Source organism: Impatiens glandulifera, unplaced genomic scaffold (assembly GCF_907164915.1).
Source record: "Impatiens glandulifera unplaced genomic scaffold, dImpGla2.1, whole genome shotgun sequence".
In the NCBI taxonomy this organism is placed as follows: Eukaryota; Viridiplantae; Streptophyta; class Magnoliopsida; order Ericales; family Balsaminaceae; genus Impatiens; species Impatiens glandulifera.
The window spans coordinates 13,974-23,209 of record NW_025919229.1 but is presented as its reverse complement, the minus strand read 5'-3'; the positions used below and the strand labels follow the sequence as shown (position 1 = coordinate 23,209).

Here is a 9,236-nt window from a genome sequence, read left to right as displayed (position 1 = left end):
AATCGTTTACACAGATGGTAGAATATTTCAAGGAATTCGAGTTTACTAATTAACTAGTAAAGTTATATACTCTCATAAGGGAAGGTTCAAAGGGTTACCTCTACCTACCATATGTAGGATTCAACTATTGAACCTTTCATCGGGTTAATCTTTCAATTTCTATTAATATGGGGATTGTTGGAATTTGTAAAATAATTCTAAAAAATTCTATACATAATGGAAATTAGAATATGGGAAATAAAATTAAATCAAATTCACATTAAATTCAAACGTTAATTAAAGGGTGAAATTTGATCAAATTATATAATTTGAATTAATCAATTTAAAATTCATTGATGACCAATTAATAAAATCTTGTTAATTTCTAGTGTAACTTACATGAGTTTATTATTATCAATTATTTTGATAGTTTAATATTATTATTAACAATTTAAAAAACCATGTTACTGTGAGTGTTGCAAAATAAATGTCTTAATTAATTTTGGCAAGTAATTACCCTTAATTAAGAAGAAATATTAAGGCAAATAAAGAGACAAACAATGTCAAACGTTGAATCAATTGATGATTTAATTAACAGTTTATTATTTCAACAATATAAATAGGCATTCTATCACACAACATCTTATGTACCAATCATATATTCTTATAATTTCTCACTCTAGAATTCTAAGAGTTCTTTCCTCTAAAATTTCAAAAGCCCTCTCCATATTTTGCGAGTGTTTTTCGAGTTCTTTACTCGTCGTATTTTCATTGAAATCCGGTGAGCGATTCAAGTACTTTGTTAAGTTCGTCGCGTAGTGATTCTAGTGTTCAATCGCTAATAGACTTGTTGTACCTTAGGAGACACCCATTTACGATAAACTCAAGCACAAGAGGAGACGATAGAACTGTTTTAAGAAAAATGTGTTAAGTGCGTGCCTCAAATAAACCACTTATTCGGTGATATCGTTCTTCATATATATTGTATTTAATTATTTTCTTTATAACATTATATATATATATATATTTATTTTATTTCAAGACAAAATATAGAACATTTATTTCATATATTTTGGTAATTTATTTTTGAATATTTTTATACTTTCAATTATTTTTCAATATTCTATCATGTCTAAAAGAAGTCTAGCGTATGTTGTATCTTAAATCTAAGGATAACAAGTATAATTTAAAAAGAAAACAAATTGTCTTAAGTGAATGATAAAAATGTAAAAATGGAAGAAAATTTTCAAAATAATGAAAATTAATTTTTTTTATCAGTTTTTTCAAATTTTTGTAGATTAAAATAAATCAAATAAGGAAATAAAAACAAAAGGATAAAAGAACATATATAGCCTTTAACACATCAAATTGGCTCCTAGGTCAGGTCAGGTTAGGTCGGAACGGATCGTGGGCGAATGAACGGGTCTTAGTCGCAAGACTAAGAATTCATCGGTAGCGTGGATGCTCTCTCAATGGGACGTGTAATGTAAAAAGAAAATATTGTGCTCCTTATCAATTAGCTTCTTATGATCAATATTTTGTTTACACTTTCATTTGTTTTTATTTTCGATTGAATTTATAAATTTTGAGAAACTGTGTTTGATATCAATATTTTTATTTATTTTAAACTTTCATTTGTTTCTGTTTTCGGTTGAATTTATAGATTTTGAGAAACTTTGCTTGATATGATTTTGGCAACAGTAGAAAAATAGTAAACTTATATCTTAAATAATAAACTGACGTTTCACATATATATTGTAATAAAAAACATTTAATCACCTCATTAATATCTCCATTGTTATGAATAAACAATCGAGTATGTGAAAATAATAATTAATTGCTTAATAAGGACAAGGATTGACTTGAATTGGGGCATAATTACAGCATCAAAGAGCATCTCTAGAAGGACAAAGATGATGAAATCTTACAAAGGTGGAAAGAGAAGCTCCTCGGGAGTGTAGATGTTGATGTTGTGGGAGAGGTTTTAGAACCGGATGTGAAGATTTTGAGCCTTACGATCCTGTTTCTAAATAAGCTTGATCTTTTCTTAAAATTCCAAAGAATGTTGATCCAAAAGGTTTATAGTTTACTATAAAAGAAGGTATACCTTACATCATAAGAATTTCCATCTAGGTTAGAAACAATATCGTCTTTGGTCTTAGGTACACCAATACAGTATGATAACTCCAAGGAAATACTGAGAACCTTTAGTCCTAGGTAGAGCTTTATACTCATCAGATGCCTGAAGAAATTTTCCCATATGTTATGTTTGCAAGGGAACATATTCAGCAAAAACTTTACAAAGTTTGTTGATGATGATAGCAAGAGCTACCTGGAAAGATTGTCCATCGACTGTGGGACGAAGTGATTCAACAATGGATCTAAAATCATCCAAAGCCTGCAACTTTATAAATGTTGGAACCATGGAAGCCTGCTATTGTGAGGTTCAAAGTAAAATGGAGAACAAAAGAATATGCTATGTTCAATCCATCCAGATTAGACATATTCATAGGAGAATGAGAAAGACGAAAGAAAAATGTGTGCGGGTGCAAGGAAGGTTTTGTCGGATCAAATGAGATTTTGATATTTTTCAAGCGGTAGAGAAATATTCTCTTGTAATCACCGAAATGAAATGAAATTCGTCGATATGATTCGTCAATACCAAAAAAATTCTAAATTAGCTTCTTTAAAAAGAAAAAAACTAAAGCTACAATGGTTGAAAACTGGTAGCTATAAAAAATGGACTGTTTATGTTGGATAGTTAAAAAAATAGAGTTTGCTGAATTGGTTTACTCGGATGTCTAAATTGGATAGCTAAAAAAATAAGATTGCTGAAGACAATGGTTGCATGATCATAGTTTGATATTTCATCGACTTTCTTTGTCAAGGTGAAACTTTGTTTCTACTACGTTTCTCTTTGAGGGAGGATGTAAAAATAATAATTAACAGTTTAATAAATTGTTAATTAGTTAGTAACTAAAACTACTCATTAGTTGTAATAATTATTAGTTAGTTTATTAATTGTAGTTAGTAATGAAACTTCCATATAAGGGAGATATGTATTTGTTTGAATAACAAATTAAATAATTTGTATTTTCAATTCATCTTCTTCTTCAAAATTTTAAAACATTAAAATATATGATTAAAAACTTCTAAAGACTACACAATAATGTTTTTTTCTCTTTACTCTACATTTACCCAATAAAATATTAATTATTTTTCAGTATAGTATATCATCATATTTGATCAAATAAGAGTCTCGTAAACATATTCAAGCCAATATAAATGAAAATGTCCATATTTATTTTGTAAGAAAGAAATAAACAACTTAACATTATATGATTACCCTTTAAATATTAAACTTATATGTTTTCTCAAAAGAATTCAAGATTTTGAAAACCGTGGTCAAACAATGAACGAATTTTAATTTATTTATTATAGTATGTAAATTGTGATTGAAACCCCTTAAAAATTTTTCTAAGCTTATAACTAGCATCTTAACTATCACATATCTATAATTATCATCTCTAACTTTTATTGCAAGTTGAATTCCTTTTGGTTAAAGGTGTCATCTACAAATAAAAAATAATGCAGCAGCTTTGTGGCATAATAAACACACTCTCATTTGAATCAACAGTTAGACACAAATCATCATCCATAATTAGACAAATATTAACATTATTTACCTGTAAATTGCTAAAAATTAAATAACTCAATTTTCAAATTGGATTATCAACCATAAAAACAATCTAAAAGTAAAGAAGGGTAGAAATCTCAAATATGAGTTTTGAGAAAGAAGGATTTGTCTTCCTTCCCTCCATAAATATGGCTGCAACCAGCTATTTTCCACACCGAGCAGATATACTATTTCCACTCGGCGGACTTTTTTTCTAATTTATTTTTCCATATAGATATTCTCTATCTCTATAACTCAAATTAAAAAAAAAAATATCAACACAAAAAAACACATTCAAACCAGCTATTAACTGATTTATTCCAAATCAAGAAAGAAAGAATCATGTTATATAGAGAGAGAAATGACGCACGCACAATTGCAGTTGTAGAGGTCTGTTATATATATAGAGAAAAATCTTTCTCTACCGCTTGCAATGTTATATATAGAGAAAAATCTTTCTCTACCGCTTGAAAAATATCAAAATTTCATTTGATCTGACAAAACCTTCATTGCATCTGCACACATTTTTCTTTCGTCTTTCTCGTTCTCCTACGAATCTGTCTAATCTAGATGGATTAAACATAGCATGTTCTTTTCTTCTCCATTTTACTTTGAACCTCACAATAGCAGGCTACCAAGGTTCCAACATTTATAAAGTTGCAGGCTTTGGATGATTTTAGATCCATTATTGGATCACTTCGTCCCACAGTCGAAGGATAGTCTTTCCAGGTAGTTCTTGTAATCATCATCAACAAACTTTGTAATGTTTTTGTTGAATATGTTCCCTTGCAAACATAACAGATGGGACAATTTCTTCAGGCATCTGATGAGTATAAAGCTCTACCTAGGACTAAAGGTTCTCAGTATTTCCTTGGAGTTTTCATAATGTTTGGTGTACCTAAAACCAAAGATGATATTATTTCTAACCTGGATAGAGATTCTCATGAGGTAAGATATACCTTCTTTTATAGTAAACTATAAACCTTTCGGATCAACATTGTTTGGAATTTCAAGAAAAGATCAGGCTTATTTAGAGACAGGATCGTAAAGCTCAAAATCTTCAAATCCAGTTCAAAAACCTCTCCCACATCATCAACATCTACAGTCCCGAGGAGCTTTTCTTTCCACCTTTTTAAAATTTCATAATCCATGTCCTTCTAGAGATGCTCTTTAATGCTCAATGCTGAATGCTGAATGCTCGGTGCTTGGTGCTCGGTGCTCGGTGCTCGGTGCTCGGTGCTCGGTGCTCGGTGCTCGATGCAAGGTGCTCGATGCTCGGTGCTCGATGCTCGATGCAAGGTGCTCGATGCTCGGTGCTCGGTGCTCGTTGCTCGGTGCTCGGTGCTCGGTGCTCGGTGCTCGGTGCTCGGTGCTCGGTGCTCGGTGCTCGGTGCTCGGTGCTCGGTGCTCGGTGCTCGGTGCTCGATGCAAGGTGCTCGATGCTCGGTGCTCGATGCTCGTTGCTCGTTGCTCGATGCTCGGTGCTCGGTGCTCGTTGCTCGGTGCTCGGTGCTCGGTGCTCGGTGCTCGGTGCTCGGTGCTCGGTGCTCGGTGCTCGGTGCTCGGTGCTCGGTGCTCGGTGCTCGGTGCTCGGTGCTCGGTGCTCGGTGCTCGGTGCTCGGTGCTCGGTGCTCGGTGCTCGGTGCTGGATGCTGGATGCTTGATGCTTGATGCTTGATGCTTGATGCTATTTTAAGAAGTCTATCATGTCTAAATGAAGTCTAGCATATGTTGTATCTTAAATCTAAGTTATAAAGAAAACAAATTGTCTTAAGTGAATAATAAAAATGTAAAAATGGAAGAAAATTTTCAAAATAATGAAAATTATTATTTTTTATAAGTTTTTTTAAAAAATTATAGATTTAAAGAAAATCAAATAAGGCAATAAAAACAAAAATAAAACAAAAGGATAAAAGAACATATATGGCCTTTAACGCATCAAATTGGCTCTCAGGTCAGGTCAGGTCGGAACGGATCGTGGGAGAATGAACGGGTGTCAATCGCGAGACTAAGAACTCCTCGATCGCGTGGATGCTCGCTCAATGGGACGTGTAATGTAAAAATCTAATATTGTGCTCCTTATCAATTAGCTTCTTATGATCAATATTTTTTTACACTTTCATTTGTATCTATTTTTAGTTGAATTTATAGATTTTGAGAAACTTTATTTCATATCAATATTTTTATTTTTTTACACTTTCATTTGTTTCTGTTTTCGGTTGAATTTATAGATTTTGAGAAACTTTGTTTGATATGAGTTTGGCAACAGTAGAAAAATAGCAAACTTAGATCTTAAATAATAAACTAATGTTTCACATATGTATTTTAATAAAAAAAACATTTAATTACCTCATTAATTTCTCCTTTGTTATGCATAAACAATCAAGTATGTGAAAATGATAATTAACTGCTTATTAAACTGTTAATTAGTTACTAACTAAAAATACAAATTAGTTGTAATAGTGGTTAGTTTGTTCTATTAATTGTAGTTAGTTAGTAATGAAATTTCTATAAGGGAAATATGTAATTGTTTGAATAACAACTTGAATAAAATTATATTTTTAATTCATCTTTTTTTCAAGATTTTAACATGGTTTCAGAGCTCCAAGGTTAAGAATCTTGAATAATTTATGTTGCCTCCACTAGTGGCAGAAACATTCACTATTGGAGGACTTTGTTTTATTATTATTATTGAAGAAGAATAGGATAAAGAGGTGATAAAGTTGGATTAATGATGTCTGAAGCAGAAGTACAAAGCAATTGATGAATTAGAGAGGATGACCCATGAATATTTGGACATTCTTGACGAAATGAATGATCCTCTTTGTTAGAGAACTTCCATTAATTCTTGTCTAATTATCTCAAGAAAGAATAGATTCTGGATGCATTGAAGTTTTATTTTTTATAGTAGCGAAAGAAGAGCGTGTTTCTTGCTCAAATCTTGCATTCGATCACGATTTCAGGTGCTCCAAATCATGATCCAAATCATTACAGCCAACTCTCTCAGCCATTTATCAAACCGTTATTGGCCATTTGAAGAAGATTTGATTCAGAGATAGGATTGGCTGATAATAATTCTGACGCAACTGCATCTAAATCAACCTCATCCTCACGCGGAATGTTGATGGCGATTCAACAGAGAACAAAGAAGAGGATCGACTTGAATTGGGGCATAATTATAGCATCAAAGAACATCTCTAGAAGGACAAGGATGATGAAATATTAAAATGGTAGAAAGAGAAGCTCCTCGGGAGTGTAGATGTTGATACTATGGGAGAGGTTTTTGAACCGGATATGAAGATTTTGAGCCTTACGATCCTGTCTCTAAATAAGCCTGATCTTTTCTTGAAATTCCAAAGAATGTTTATCCAAAAGGGTTATAGTTTACTATAAAAGAAGGTATACCTTATATCATGAGAATCTCCATCTAGATTAGAAATAATATCGTCTTTGGTCTTAGGTACACCAATACAGTATGATAACTCTAAGGAAATACTGAGAACTTTTAGTCCTAGGCAGAGCTTTATACTTCTCAGATTCCTGAAGAAATTGTCCCATCTGTTATGTTTGCAAGGGAACATATTCAGTAAAAACTATACAAAGTTTGTTGATGATGATAACCAGAGCTACCTGGAAAGACTGTCCATCGACTGTTGGACGAAGTGATCCAACAATGGATCTAAAATAATCCAAAGCCTGCAACTTTATAAATGTTGGAACCATGGAAGCCTACTATTGTGAGGTTCAAAGTAAAATGGAGAAGAAAAGAACATGATATGTTCAATCCATCCAGATTAGAAAGATTCGTAGGAGAACGAGAAAGATGAAAGAAAAATGTGTGCGGGTGCAAGAAAAATGAGATTTTGATATTTTTTAAGCAGTAGAGAAAGATTCTCTTATAGTCACTGAAAAAAAAATGAGGTTTGTCGATATGATTCGTCAATACCACAAAAATGCTAAATTGGCTTCTTTAAAAAGAAAAAAACTAAAGCTACAAAGGTTTAAAACTGGTAGCTGAAAAAAATAGATTGTTATGTTCGATAGCTAAAAAAATTGAGTTTGCTGAATCGGTTTGCTCGGATGTCTAAATTGGATAGCTAAAAAAAATAAGCTTGCTGAAGACAATGTTTGCATGATCATAGCTTGATATTTCATTGACTTACTTTGTCAAGGTGAAACTTTACTACTACTACGTTTCTCTTTGAGGGGAGGATGTAAAAATAATAATTAACAATTTAATAAATTGTTAATTAGTTAGTAACTAAAACTACTCATTAGTTGTAATAATTATTAGTTAGTTTTATTAATTGTAGTTAGTAATGAAACATCCATATAAGGGAGATATGTATTTGTTTGAATAACAACTTAAATAATATGTATTTTCAATTCATCTTATTCTTCAAAAATTTTACACATTAAAATATAGGATTAAAAACTTCTAAGACTACACAATAATGTTGTTTTCTTTTTACTTTACATTTACAGAATAAAATACAAGTTCATTATTTCTTCACTATAGTATATATCTTCATATTTGATCAAATAAGAGTCTCATAAACATATTTAAGCCAATATAAATGAAAATGTCCATATATATTTTGAAAGAAAGAAATAACCAACTCAACATTATATAATTACCCCTTGAATATTAAACTGATAAGTTTTCTCAAAAGAATTCAAGATTTTGAAAACCGTGGACAAACAATGACCAAATTTTTATTTATTTATTATTGTATGTAAATTGTGATTGAAACTAATTTGTCTAAACTTATAACTAGCATCTTAACTATCACATATCTTTGATTAAAATTGCAGTAGCTTTGTGGCATAATAAACATGGAGGTGAAGCAAACAATTTATGCAAAGAAAGTGTTGAAATGGAGGATTACAACTCAAGCAAGTATCTGATGGAAGCAAAGTTGTAGCTCAAAAAGGATGTAGAAGGAAGCTTAGTGGATCCGAAGGAGTATAGACGTATCATCGGGTGTCTCAAGTACTTGACGCACATTCAACCCGATATCTCTTATGCAGTTGGCATAGTGAGTCAATATATGGAGCAACCTACCACTCTACAATAATATGTAGTAAAACACATTCTTTGTTATGTGAAGGGAACGACGAGGTATGAGATTTAGTTAAGAAGAGGACGAGAAGATGAAAAAATCGTTGATTTTACTAACTACGATCTAGCCGATGACACAGAAAAAAAAGTACCGAAGGGATGGTATTTTATCTCAACGGGAATCTAATCACCTAACAATATTAGAAGCATAGAACTGTTATTTTATCTTCATGTCAGGCGTAGTTTATGGAAGCTACTATAGTGTCGTGTCAAGGACTTTGGATGAGAAACTTGTTGAGCGAGGTACTTGGATGTAAGCCGAGGCCGATAGCCTTCCATTTCGACAACAAGTCTACAAGGGCATTAATGAAGAACTCGGTGTTTCATAGACACATCAAACACATTGACACTCGGTTCCATTTCATCCTTGAAATGTGTCGAGAATCGACAGATCATCGTAGTGTTCGTAAGCACCACAGATCAACGTGAAAATATTCTTACCAAGCCGCTAACAAGAGT

At 32.1% G+C, this 9,236-nt stretch overlaps 1 pseudogene; it reads left to right on the top strand.

Moving 5' to 3' along the window:
* Positions 1–1,840: 1,840 nt before the first annotated feature.
* Positions 1,841–2,347, top strand: LOC124917690 (annotated as a pseudogene).
* Positions 2,348–9,236: the final 6,889 nt, after the last annotated feature.